Source organism: Arvicola amphibius, chromosome 9 (assembly GCF_903992535.2).
Source record: "Arvicola amphibius chromosome 9, mArvAmp1.2, whole genome shotgun sequence".
Taxonomy (NCBI): domain Eukaryota; kingdom Metazoa; phylum Chordata; class Mammalia; order Rodentia; family Cricetidae; genus Arvicola; species Arvicola amphibius.
In genome coordinates, this window is record NC_052055.2 from 42,482,136 (window position 1) to 42,493,944 (window position 11,809).

Below are 11,809 nucleotides of genomic sequence, written 5' to 3' on the forward strand. Positions count from 1 at the left end.
AAATGGGATGTCTTCATCAATCCCCTCCCCACATGGAAGAGAAGGTGGGAAGATGTACACATCAGAGGTGATAGGCAGCTGCAGACACAACAGCAGTGAAGCACATATGAACTCACAGAGACTTTAGCCACACACAAAAGACCAACGAAGGCTCAAGCCAGACCAGGTCCCAGCACTGAGAGAGAGAGCCGTGGAGATGCAGCCCAATAACCAAAAAGCTACCTGCAACTGATACCCGCTGACATAGAGAAGTGATGCCGGGTATATCAACCACACTCCGGGGCAGGTCCCATGCCCAGGAGCAGTTGGCCACATAAGACAGAGTCCATGACTTTGTTTTGTTTTGTTTGGCCTTTTTGTTTCATTTTATTTTTTTTTTTGGCTTTTTTTTTCTTATTGGTCTTTTGCTTGTGATTTTCATTTTTGTTTGTGTTTTTGTGGGGTTTGGGGAGGTTCAAGACAGGATTCCTCTGTGTGGCCCTGGCTATCCTTGAACTCATTCTGTAGACCAAGCTGGCCTCAGAGATCCACTTGCCTCTGCCTCCCTGAGTGCTGGTTATTAAAGATGTGTGCTATCACACTCAACTTTTGTTTTTGTTGTTGGGAGAGAGAAAGAGACTGAGAGAGAGAGTGAAGTTGAGTGAGTAGGGAGTGGAGAGGTTCTGGGAGGGAAATATGATCAAAATACAGTGTATGCAATTTTACATATCGTTATATATTATTGTTGTATATGCTTGTTATTGTTGTTATATATTACACCATGTTCACATGAAGGCAAGAACGGAACCAGAAACCATGGAGGAGAGCTGCTTACCGGCTTGCTTCCTCCAGTTTAGATCAGCTACCTTTCTTCTACATTCCGGGCCCACCTGCCTAAGGATGGCACTGCCCACTGTGGGCGAGGCCGTCACCATCAATTAGCAATCAAGAAAATGCCTCACAGACACTCCCACAGGCTAAATTGGAGGCAATTCTTTGAGGCTTCTTCTTTCTCGGTGTGCCAAGTTGACAACCAAGAATAACCATTGCACTCCTTATCCACCTGGCTCATTTCCTCTTTCAAGATAAAAGGTACAGAGCTAGGCCTGGTGGTGCAACCTTTAATCTCAGCACTTGGGTGGTGCAGGAGAACAATTCTGTATCTGTCAATTATGCTTTAAATAAATGCTGATTGGTCAGTAGCCAGGCAGGAAGTATAGGCGGGACAACCAGACAGGAAGTAGAGGTGGGGTAATAAGAACAGGAGTATTCTGGAAAGAAGGAAACTTCCTGCAGTCCTACCCAGACCATGGGGGAGGGGGTAAAAGCAAGATGTGACCTGCTAACATAGATAAGAATAATGGGTTGATATAAGTTAAAAGATTTAATAAGAAGCCTGAGCTAATGTGTCAATCAGTATCAGTTTATATCTATTGTAGACTCTCTGTGTGATTTTCTCTGAGACTAAATGGCTGGGGAACCAGGCAGACAGAAACCCCAACATGCAGGCCCTAGTGTTACATGGGAGGCAGAGGCTGGTAAATATCTGTGATTTTTAGGCCAGTGTGGTGTATATAGCAAGTTCCAGGCAAGTCAAAGCTATATAGTAAGTCCCTGCCTGAAAAAAAAAAAGAAGCAGGGGAGCTGGAGAGCTGGCTCAGTAGTAGTTAATAGCACTGGCTATTGTTGCAGAAACCTTAGTTCAGCTCTAACATCCACACAGGGGTTTACAGCTGTCCTGCTTCTGTGGGCACTGCATGCACATAGTACACACATGCATACATGCAGGCAAAACATTCAATACATAAAAATATTTGTAAAAGATTTAAAATACAATGCTTCCTTGGTGAGAAGGCCCTATCAGTCACGTGACAGAGAGCGTAGGCCTTTGAATTTATCTTCTGACCACTTTGCTTGATAAAGAAAAAGAGACAAGACCCGGAGGCACCTGCAGTTCTATCCCTGTGTCAGGGCCACAGATGGGAGAGGCAGGACTGTAGTACTTCCTGACTGTTCTCTAGCCCCATCTCAGTGTTCACTGATTCTCTGCTTTCAGACGGTTCTGTGGATCCAGACGTGATAGTCAGCAAGCCCCTCCAACAGAAGGGACTCCATTGGCTTTTTAAACCTATTGAGACCTGGCACAGGATGAGCACGGCACAGGGTGAGCATGGAGCAGAATGAGCACAGCATAGGGTGAGTGTGGAGCAGGGTGAGCACAGTGCAGGGTGAGTGTGGCGCAGGGTGAGCATGGTGCAGGGTGAGCATGGAGCAGGGTGAGCACGGCGCAGGGTGAGGATGGAGCAGGGTGAGCACGGCATAGGGTGAGCACGATGCAGGGTGAGGACTATGCAGGATGGGAGTGGCACAGGATGAGCATGGCATAAGCCTTTGTTCTGGATGGGCTGAATGAACACCTGACACAGATGGAATTCTGGGCTAATGTTACCCTGCTCTTAAAAGTTAACAATGTGCTGTGCAGGACAAGACACTGTGACAGGTTCTATACATCTCGTTCTTAACTATATCATGCTTAGGTTTTCCAAGAAAAGACCATCCTGAGAAAAGGAACTATTCAGAACTTGATGGTAGAGATTAACAATGCCTAGAAAGCCAGCACCCTGCAAAACCGACAACGTGCAAACTTTCATGGCACAAACTTTTATGGCTTTGGTGTTTTGTTAGAGACAGGGTTTCACGTAGCCCAGGCTAACCTAGAACTCACTATGTACGAGAGTACGACCTTGAATTCCTAATCCACCTGCCTCTACCTCGCTGCCTGCTGGATCCGCACCCAGTTCCAGCTATGCTTCTTGCCCACAGGCAGAACCACCATGTGGCAGCTAGTTCCCACATCTATTGGTTCATTTGCCAGAGAAGGACTGATGTCCAGTTTTTAGCAGATGCTATTTATAACAGAATCCTAACAAAAGTACCATCCATCTGCCTTGGCACCCAGAGAATGCATAGCTCAACACAAGAGTGGAAACTACACGCAGCCAACAGCAATGGCATAAAGAGCAAACTGTTGGCGCTGGCATCACCACAGGGTAGGGAGAGAGCACTTGACTAAACTGGAGAAAGACCAAAAGCCACACAAAAGATGTGGCAGCTACATCCACATACTTGAGAGAATGCTGTCTATTGGACCATCAAGTGAGGGTCCTATTCTACCTGGGGACACGTGCATTAAAACGCCACAGCCGCCGCTGCCACCCATGACCCTCCATACACTTCCATACACACCTCAGCCACCAATCTTCTTCACTTTTGGACAATGGGAAAAACAAAAGACGTGGGTCAGACTGCCGATACCGTCTACGATGCCAGTTTGCATGTGGATTCTTCTCCCATCCCAGTCTCCTCATCTGCGAGTGGAAACAGCTGCTCTCCTTCAAGTGTGTTCTCAACCTGGATCCTCAGGGCGAGGACCACATGTGACCTCTTACAAGCTCTGCAGACTCTCAACCAAGTGCAAAAGAATGGGTGGGATGAACTGAGCCTAGAGCTTCCTTGAGCAAGTGACAGAGTGTGGACAGGGAGCCTGCGAGATGGCTCAGCAGGTAAAAGCGATTGCTGAGAAGCCTAACAATCTGAGTTTAGTCCCCAGAACCCACAGGTAAGAGGAGAGAACCAACCCCCACAGTTGACCTCTGACCTCCATGTGCATGCCACGGCACCCACGCCCTCCAAAAAATAAATAAAAATCTAAAAAGAAAAGTTGCTAAGGCCAGTGCTCTCATAGCTGGAGAAGGACCACCATTCATCTCTGGGTGAGTGCTCACCAGTGAGTAAGAAGATAACTCAGAAAACAGGGCAATGGCACCATCTCAGGTTATTAAAGGATAATCAAGCAATCAAACTAAACTCAAGAAAAACCACTGCAGCGTGGGCACTGGAGGAATATGAAGTCAAGGCGGAGACCATCACTGTGCCATCTCCAAAGCCCAGACAAGGGTTAGCACTGGGCAGGTGCTGACTAAATCATTGCTAAGTATATTAGTACCCAATGGATGGTGTCAACCCAGGGGACAGGATAATCCCACTCACGAGGTCCCTGAAGAGAAATTTTCAGTATGTGTTACTAGAGACTGTTATGACTCAGTGTTCTTTAATTCCAAATATTCAGTTCAAACAACAGCTTCTCTCCTGAAAGTGAGGACACTGAGCCTACGTGCTTATCATTTAGTGGTCATCTAGAAGTATAGCTCGAATTCTAATTGGTCTTAATAATAAAAACCTGAGTCAGATATAGTGGTAATGCCAAAAGATCAGAGAATCAGAGCAGCCAGCCACTAGTTCTTACCCCTACAGAATCCTCAGACCGAAAGGGTGATCCTTTCTCTACGGATCCTTGTACTGAATGCAATGCTCTCCTCTCTCCTCCCAGACATATCACCCCCTTCTCTACCTCCCTCTGCACTTAGTGCTGGGATTAAAGGTGTAAGCCATCACCACCTGGCTCTGTTTCTCTTTTAGACTGGATCAATCTCATGTAGCCCAGGAAGGCCTTGAACTCACAGAGATCCCTCTGCCTCTGCCTCCTGAGTGCTGCTGGGATTGAAGGTGTGTGCCACCATTGCCTGGCCTCTGTGGCTAACTAGTGGCTAAGCTCTGCACTCTGATCATCAGGCAAGCTTTATTTGTTAGATCACGAGCAAATATCACCACATAGAAGCCCTCCTCAGCCTTGCCTGATGAAACCCAGGAGAACTTTCCCTCCCGTCTAAATGTGAGGGAAGATGTCTTCCCAAAATAACTAAAGGCCTTACTTTCCTGGATTAAATAAATTCCATTTTGAAGGTGCTGGGAGTTATATGCCCAGCCACTGGTATCTTTTTAAAGTCTGTTTTGCCTTGAGTTGATAAGAAACTCACAGCTAATGTCACAGCCCAATTTTACTGATCAAGACCTGAGCATTGTCTTTCCTCCCCATGACTGTTTTGTTTGCTCTAATTTCCTCTCTGAGACTAACAAGTAACTTAGAGAAGGAATGGGTTTACCTGGCTCACACTTCCAGGTCACAGTCCATCACTGAGGGAAGTCAGGGTAGACACTGAACCAGGAGCTTAAAGCAGAGACCATTGAAGAATGCTGCTTGCTGGCTCGCTTTCTGGGTTACTCACTGGCTCGTGCTCAGACAGCTTTCTTATACAATCCAGGCCCACCTGCCCAGGGAATGATGCTGCCCACAGTGGGCTGTGCCCTCCTACATCAGTTAGCCATCAAGACAGTCCCCTACAGACATACATGCAAGCCAACCTGATATGGGCAACCCCTCAATGAGACTCCCTTCTTGGCAACTCCAGGCTGTGTCAAGGTGACATTTTAAGCTTCTTGGGACACTATTCTGTCAGTATTTTGCCTTGTGCTGGTTTATATGTTTTAGATAACCACATGGGAGGTGTTCTTACGTGCCATCCCAAAGGCCTGCCTGGACTTCAGGTATGTAACTGGACAGTTGCTTGTTAAGAACACAGCTTCTACTATCAGACAATATGGGAGCAGAAGACACATTCTACTGTTTCTCAGCTTTGTGAAGGGTCTCACTCTGTACCACTAACTATACATTTTCATAGTAACTGTACCTTTTCATAGTTGAGTTCTGAGAACTAAATTTAAAAGGTATGTGGGGGCTAGCCAGGTGGTGGTGGTGCACACCTTTAATCCCAGCACTCGGGAGGTAGAAGCAGGTGGATCTCTGTGAGTCCGAGACTAGTCTGGTCTACAAGAGCTACTTACAGGACAGGATTCAAAGCAACACAGAGAAACCCTGTCTTGGAAAACAAAACAACAACAACAAAAAGGTATGTAGGGGCCAATGTCATAGTTCACTGGATAAAGATACTGCCGCCAAGCCTGACAACCTGAGTCTGATCCCTGGAACCTGCACATAGGAGAGAATTGACTCATGCAAGTTGTCCTCTGGCTACTATATGGGCTCTCGTGCATATTCATTCTCTCTGTGTGTCTCTTCTCCTCCCTCCCCCGACACTCACCACCAACAGCAACAACTGAATCTAATAAAACTTTCAAATCCATACGAGGCCCGCCAATGTGCCTGACATACCAAGTGTTCAGTGTACCCACCCATGGGATCAGTGACCAAATCACAAACTGGAGCAGAAGAAAAGACAACAATGGCGTCTGAAACCAAATAAGCAAAACAGCAGCAAGGAGCCAAAGGCCAGGACAGAACAAAGTGGTGCTGAAGCCGTGAGCACTGGAGGTGACCTGTGACTCTGGTCTAACCATAGGGTTTGCCCGAGCACCCATTCCTTCACATGTTCTTCCTGATGCTGAGAGCATCCTGAAGGATACTATACCGAAGGTGAATTAATACTTAATTACAAGAACCCTACCTGTGCCATCCTATGAGCCCACAGGAGTTATTTTTATATAAATGTACTTTACAAAATGATCATGGAAAGAAACTTAAAGGAAAAAGGGGTTGATGGCATCTTTTCTCCTGGTTTTATCATCTACTGCCTGTGGTTTGTGTGCCAGTACCAGCGGAAGAAGGAGTCACCAGGAAGCCAACCTGTGACAAGCCAACCTGTGACTCTAAGTATCTATGTCAGTGGTCTCAACCTTCTGAATGCTGCGACCCTTTAACACAGTTCCTCAAGCTGGGCAGTGGTGGTGCATACCTTTAATCCCAGCACTTGGTTCCAGGATGGCCATGGCTATAAAGACTGACCTGTCTCGTGGAAAAGCAAAAACAAGAACGAAGCCAAACAGATTCTCAAGGGGTGGTGACCACACCACAAAGTTACTTCACTGCTACTTCATAACTGTAATTTTGCTACTATTGCGAACTGTAATGTAAATATCTGATGTGCAGGGTATCTGATATGCGATCCCTGTGAAATGGTCGTTCAACTCCCAGGGGGTCACGACCCACAGGATGAGAACCACTTATCTATGAGCTTTAATTAAACATTGGCTCTTGATACAGACCAGTGAGGTAGCTTTACTAAAGCAGCTGCCTCTTTAGCATCGGGCTGCTGAACAGTCCTGCAGAGCTGAACAGCTGTCCAGGTCACATCATGGGTGCCCAGATTCTGTATGAGGAAGAGAAGTGGGTGCAAATAAAACTGACATGAACATATAAGCTATAAGGTAAGCTTTGTGGGGTTCTTAATTTTTGAGACAGGGTTTCAATGTAGCCCAGGCTAGCCTCAAACAGGAGATCTTCCTGCCTGCCCTAGCCTCGCAAATGCTGGGATGACAAGTGTCATCCACATCCAGCTTCAGTTAAGCATTTCTTCCAAAAGATTCCCTACCTCTAACCAAGCCCTGAAATGAAGGTAAAGGAGAAAGGCAATACACACATAATGCAAACGAGCCCTTTTCTTCATACTCATAAGACTGGGTCAAAGACAAACACACATCCACCTAAAACCCAAGGAGGATTCATTTTAAAATCCCTGGAGCTTAGCCAAAGAATGTTTATTGGGTTGAAGGCAATGGATTAAATAAAAAGATGAAGTGTCTTAAGTATAAACAGGATCTAAGCCCACTCCTTCAAGGACACAGATACAGTTTAAGAAACGCGGGTGCTTTGTCCAGGAGTGACTTAAGAGGGCTTTGAAGAAGCAAACTTGTGGAAAGTAAACATTTTCAGGAGGCAGCTAAGCCTCTGTGAGTTCAAGGCCAGTCTGGTCTATGTTGAGGGCTTCAGGCTAACCAAGGCTACACAGGGAGACCTCCTAAAAATACATAAAAACAAAAATAGTTTTTCAGGAGGAAACGAAAGGGAATGGGACGGGAGGTGAGCCAGAAGGCAGTCTTCAGCCTGAAACCTCAGTATATTTCACGAAGTGCTTTCACGTGGAATTTGGGCAGCGGGGGCGGGTAACTAATGTCAGTCAAGGCTGTTTTCCAGAAGAGAACGTTTGCCTGGAAGCAGAATGAGGCGGTCCTGCCTTTGCGACTTGCTACCTGTGGCTGACAGGTCTCTCAAGTTCTCCTCCAGACGGAGTGCAGAAAGTGGTGTTCGGGACCTACGTGGGGCGCAAATGACCAGGGTGACAAACACCACAAGCAGTGGGAAGTAAGAAAAGTTACCTCCCGTGGGTGCCCGCCCGCTCCCCCCGCGTCCCTCGCTTCCCTGCGTTCCGCGCAGCCCCGCACTCTCCTGGTCCTCAGAAGCCGCGATGCCTTACCCGGCTAGGTGACCTCCACCTCGCTGCGCTCACACCCGCGCGCGGACCTGGTCGCAGGGATTCCGGGGGCCGGCGCGAGCCTCGTCTCTAGGACGCTGTTGCCCTAGCAACCAGAGCGCCTGATAAGTGGACGGCGAGTCCCCGCCCCCAGCAAGAAGCAGAGTTGCGATTGGCCAAAGGAAGGGCGGAGCCAGATGAAGCTGGAGCCTCGACAGAACTTCCGCCGGAAGCGCTGTCATTGGGCGGGAGACTGGAGCCAGCGACAGGTGTGGTGTTTTTGTTACGTTTAATTTTCGCGTTTGAGATCGAGTCCCACGGACCTGCTCCGCCTCTGAGAAGCAGACTTTTGTAAACACTTGTTTGTTTTTAAGTTATTATAGCGAAGTATTCCTGTGTTCTCCTTTTCCTTATATAATTGCTATATTCATCACAATTATATATAAGTGTATGTATATATACATATATACGTATATATAATCAATGTACAAATATGCCATACTAAAATTCATTATCATTTTAAGAATTTATCTGTTACAATTAAAAATAGTAAAATAAAATGCTTGTTTCATTTTACTTCAAAAGAGTAGTTTTATGTGTTTGACTATGTGTCTGCATGTATATATGTGCACTTTGTGCATGCAGTGCCCACTGCAGCCAGAGGAGGGTGTCAGATCATCCACAGTGGGAGTTAACAGATAGTTGTAAGCTGCTGTGTGCATCCTGGGAACCAAGCTTGGATCCCCTAAGTGCTCTTTATCACTAAACCAGCTCTTCAGCCCTGCCAGAAGCATACCTATGGATAATGAATCTCATTTCCAAATCATATTTCATGAGTGCTAGCTGGATCTCCAGTGGCCAGAATTAGCATGTCTGGCAGAGGCCTGTTGTAAGGTATGACTCTACAAAAACAAGACCTACTAATGCTGCCTTTGGACTCCACTGTATATCCAGCACATGGCATGGTGGACAACCATAAAGCCCTAACAAATTAGTTAGTAATGAGTCCCTGGGCCTAGTCAGAGCACAAAGAATCATGTTAGTGATCATGAAAGCAATGGCTTCCCAGACACTTTACACGCCCTTCAGTCTCCTTCAGAGCATGCTAAGATGGCTCCTATGCAAACACACACACAGTATTTTGTCCAAGGATTCACAACTGATCAAGCCAGACCGAGAATGAGAATTCATACAGCTGAGTCCACCATCCCCACTTACAGCCTTCCTGCCACTCTTATTTGGAAAGGAAGACTGGCTGCAAAGGGTAAGACACCCCACACACACATCCGCTAGGAGCTGAGTTAATGGGTCCTTAGCCCTGTGCCGTACAAATGAACCAGATATAGTCCCTGCCTTTCGGCCTATTTAAGGAGTAAGCTAATGTGCCTACTCACTCTGGTCAGGCTGCCCACACTCATTCCTCTAATGGAATGACAAGGCCTCACCTCCTCAAGCAGAATCCATAAGTCCCCAGCACACATGATATATGCTCACAATTTCTTAGACACCCTCTCTTCTTTCAAAAAAAAGGACTGCTTTTCAGGGAGTCTAATTCCTGTGCTAGTGCCCTCGGTCCCGCTTGCTAGCCTTCTCAGAGGCCTTTGTATTTGTAGCAGTTTTCTAAGTGCTCACTAGGGGGCTCTAGAGCCCTTTCAGAGAACGTGTGGCCAAAACCATTTTCCTCATCAGAGTTAAGACACTGCTGGGTTTTTCAATTATTCTCACCTAAGTAAGGCACTGATGGAGATACAAACAAAAAACCAGAGAATCCAGCTGTCTGTTAGTAAACAGATTTCCGAAGGTCACCTTTTGTTGTTGCTCGAGGAAAATATTTCCATAAAATCCTATTATGGTACATAATGGTCAATACTGATTGTCAACTCCACAGGATCCAGCATCATAAAAAGACAAGCCTCTGGGGATTTTTTTTTAATTGTTTTTATTAAGCAACATGTTTTTCTCTGCTCCCTTCCCTTCCTCTACCCTCCAATTCTACCCTCTACCATGGTCCCCATGCTCCCAATTTACTCAGATCTTCTGTTTTTCTACTTCCCGTGTAGATTATATCCATGTATGTCTCTCTTAGGGTCCTCATTGATATCTAGGTTCTCTAGAATTGTGAATTGCAGGCTGGTTTTTCTTTGCTTTATGTCTAAAGGTCACTTATGAGTGAGTACTAAGGTATTTATCTTTCTGGGTCTGGGTTATATCATTTAATATGATGTTTTCTAGATCCATCCATTTGGCCGGACATTTCAAGATGTCATTTTTTTCCCACTGAGTAGTACTCCATTGTGTAAATGTACCACATCTTTATCCATTTGTCAGCTAAGGGGCGTTTAGGTTGTTTCCAGGTTCTAGCTATGACAATGCTGCTATGAACATATCTGAACAAATGTCTTTGTGGTATGATGGAGCATCCTTTCGGTATATGCCCAAAAGTGGTATTGCTGGGTCTTGAGGTATGTTGTTTCCTAATTTTCTGAGAAATTGCCATACTGATTTCCAAAGCAGCATAACCAGTTTTCACCCCCACCAGCAATGGAGGAGTGCTCCCTTTACCCGACATCCTATCCTGCAAAATCTGTCATCAATGTTTTTGATCTTGGCCATTCTTATAGGTGTAAGGTGAAATCTGAGTTGTTTTGATTTGCATTTCTTTGATGGCTAAAGATGTTGAACATTTCCTTAAGTGTCTTTCAGTCATTTAAGATTCATCTGCTGAGAGTTCTCTGTTTAGATCTGCACCCCATTTTCTTATTGGATTATTTGTTCTTTGGATGACTAATTTCTTGAGTTCTTTGAGTATTTTGGAGATCAGACCTCTGTTCAATGTGGGGTTGGTAAAGATCTTTTCCCATTCTGTAGGCTGTCCTTTTGTCTTGTTGACCGTGTCCTTTGCTTTACAGGAGCTTCTCAGTTTCAGGAGGGCCCATTTATTAATTGTTTCTCTCAGTGTCTGTGCTACTGGGGTTATATTTAGGAAGTGGTCTCCTGTGCCAATACATTCAAGTGTACTTGCCACTTTCTCTTCTATAAGGTTCAGTGTGGTTGGTTTTATGTTGAGGTCTTTGATCCATTTGGACTTGAGTTTTGTGCATGGTAATAGGTATGGATCTATTTTCATTCTTCTACATGTTGACATCCAGTTATGTCAGCACCATTTCTTGAATATGCTTTATATATATATATATATATGTATGCATCTTTGTCAAAGATCAGGTGTTCATAGGTGTGTGGATTGATATATAGGTCTTCTATTCAGTTCTATTGGTCCTCCTATCTGTTTTTATGCCAATACCAGGCTGGTTTTCAGTACTGTAGCTCTGTAGTAGAGCTTAAAGTCAGGGATTGTGATGCCTCCAGAAGTTCCTTTAATGTATAGGATTGTTTTGGCTATCCTAGGTTTTTTGTTTTTCCATATGAAGTTGAGTACTATTCTTTTGAGGTCTGTGAAGAATTTTGCTGGGATTTTGATGGGCATTGCATTGAATCTGTAGATTGCTTTTGGTAAAATTGCCATTTTTACTATGTTAATTCTACCTACCCAAGAGCATGGGAGATCTTTCCATTTTCTTGAGTCTTCTATTTTTTTTCTTCAAAGATTTAAAGTTCTTGTCATACAGAACTTCTACTTGTTTGGTTAGAGTTATTCAAAGATATTT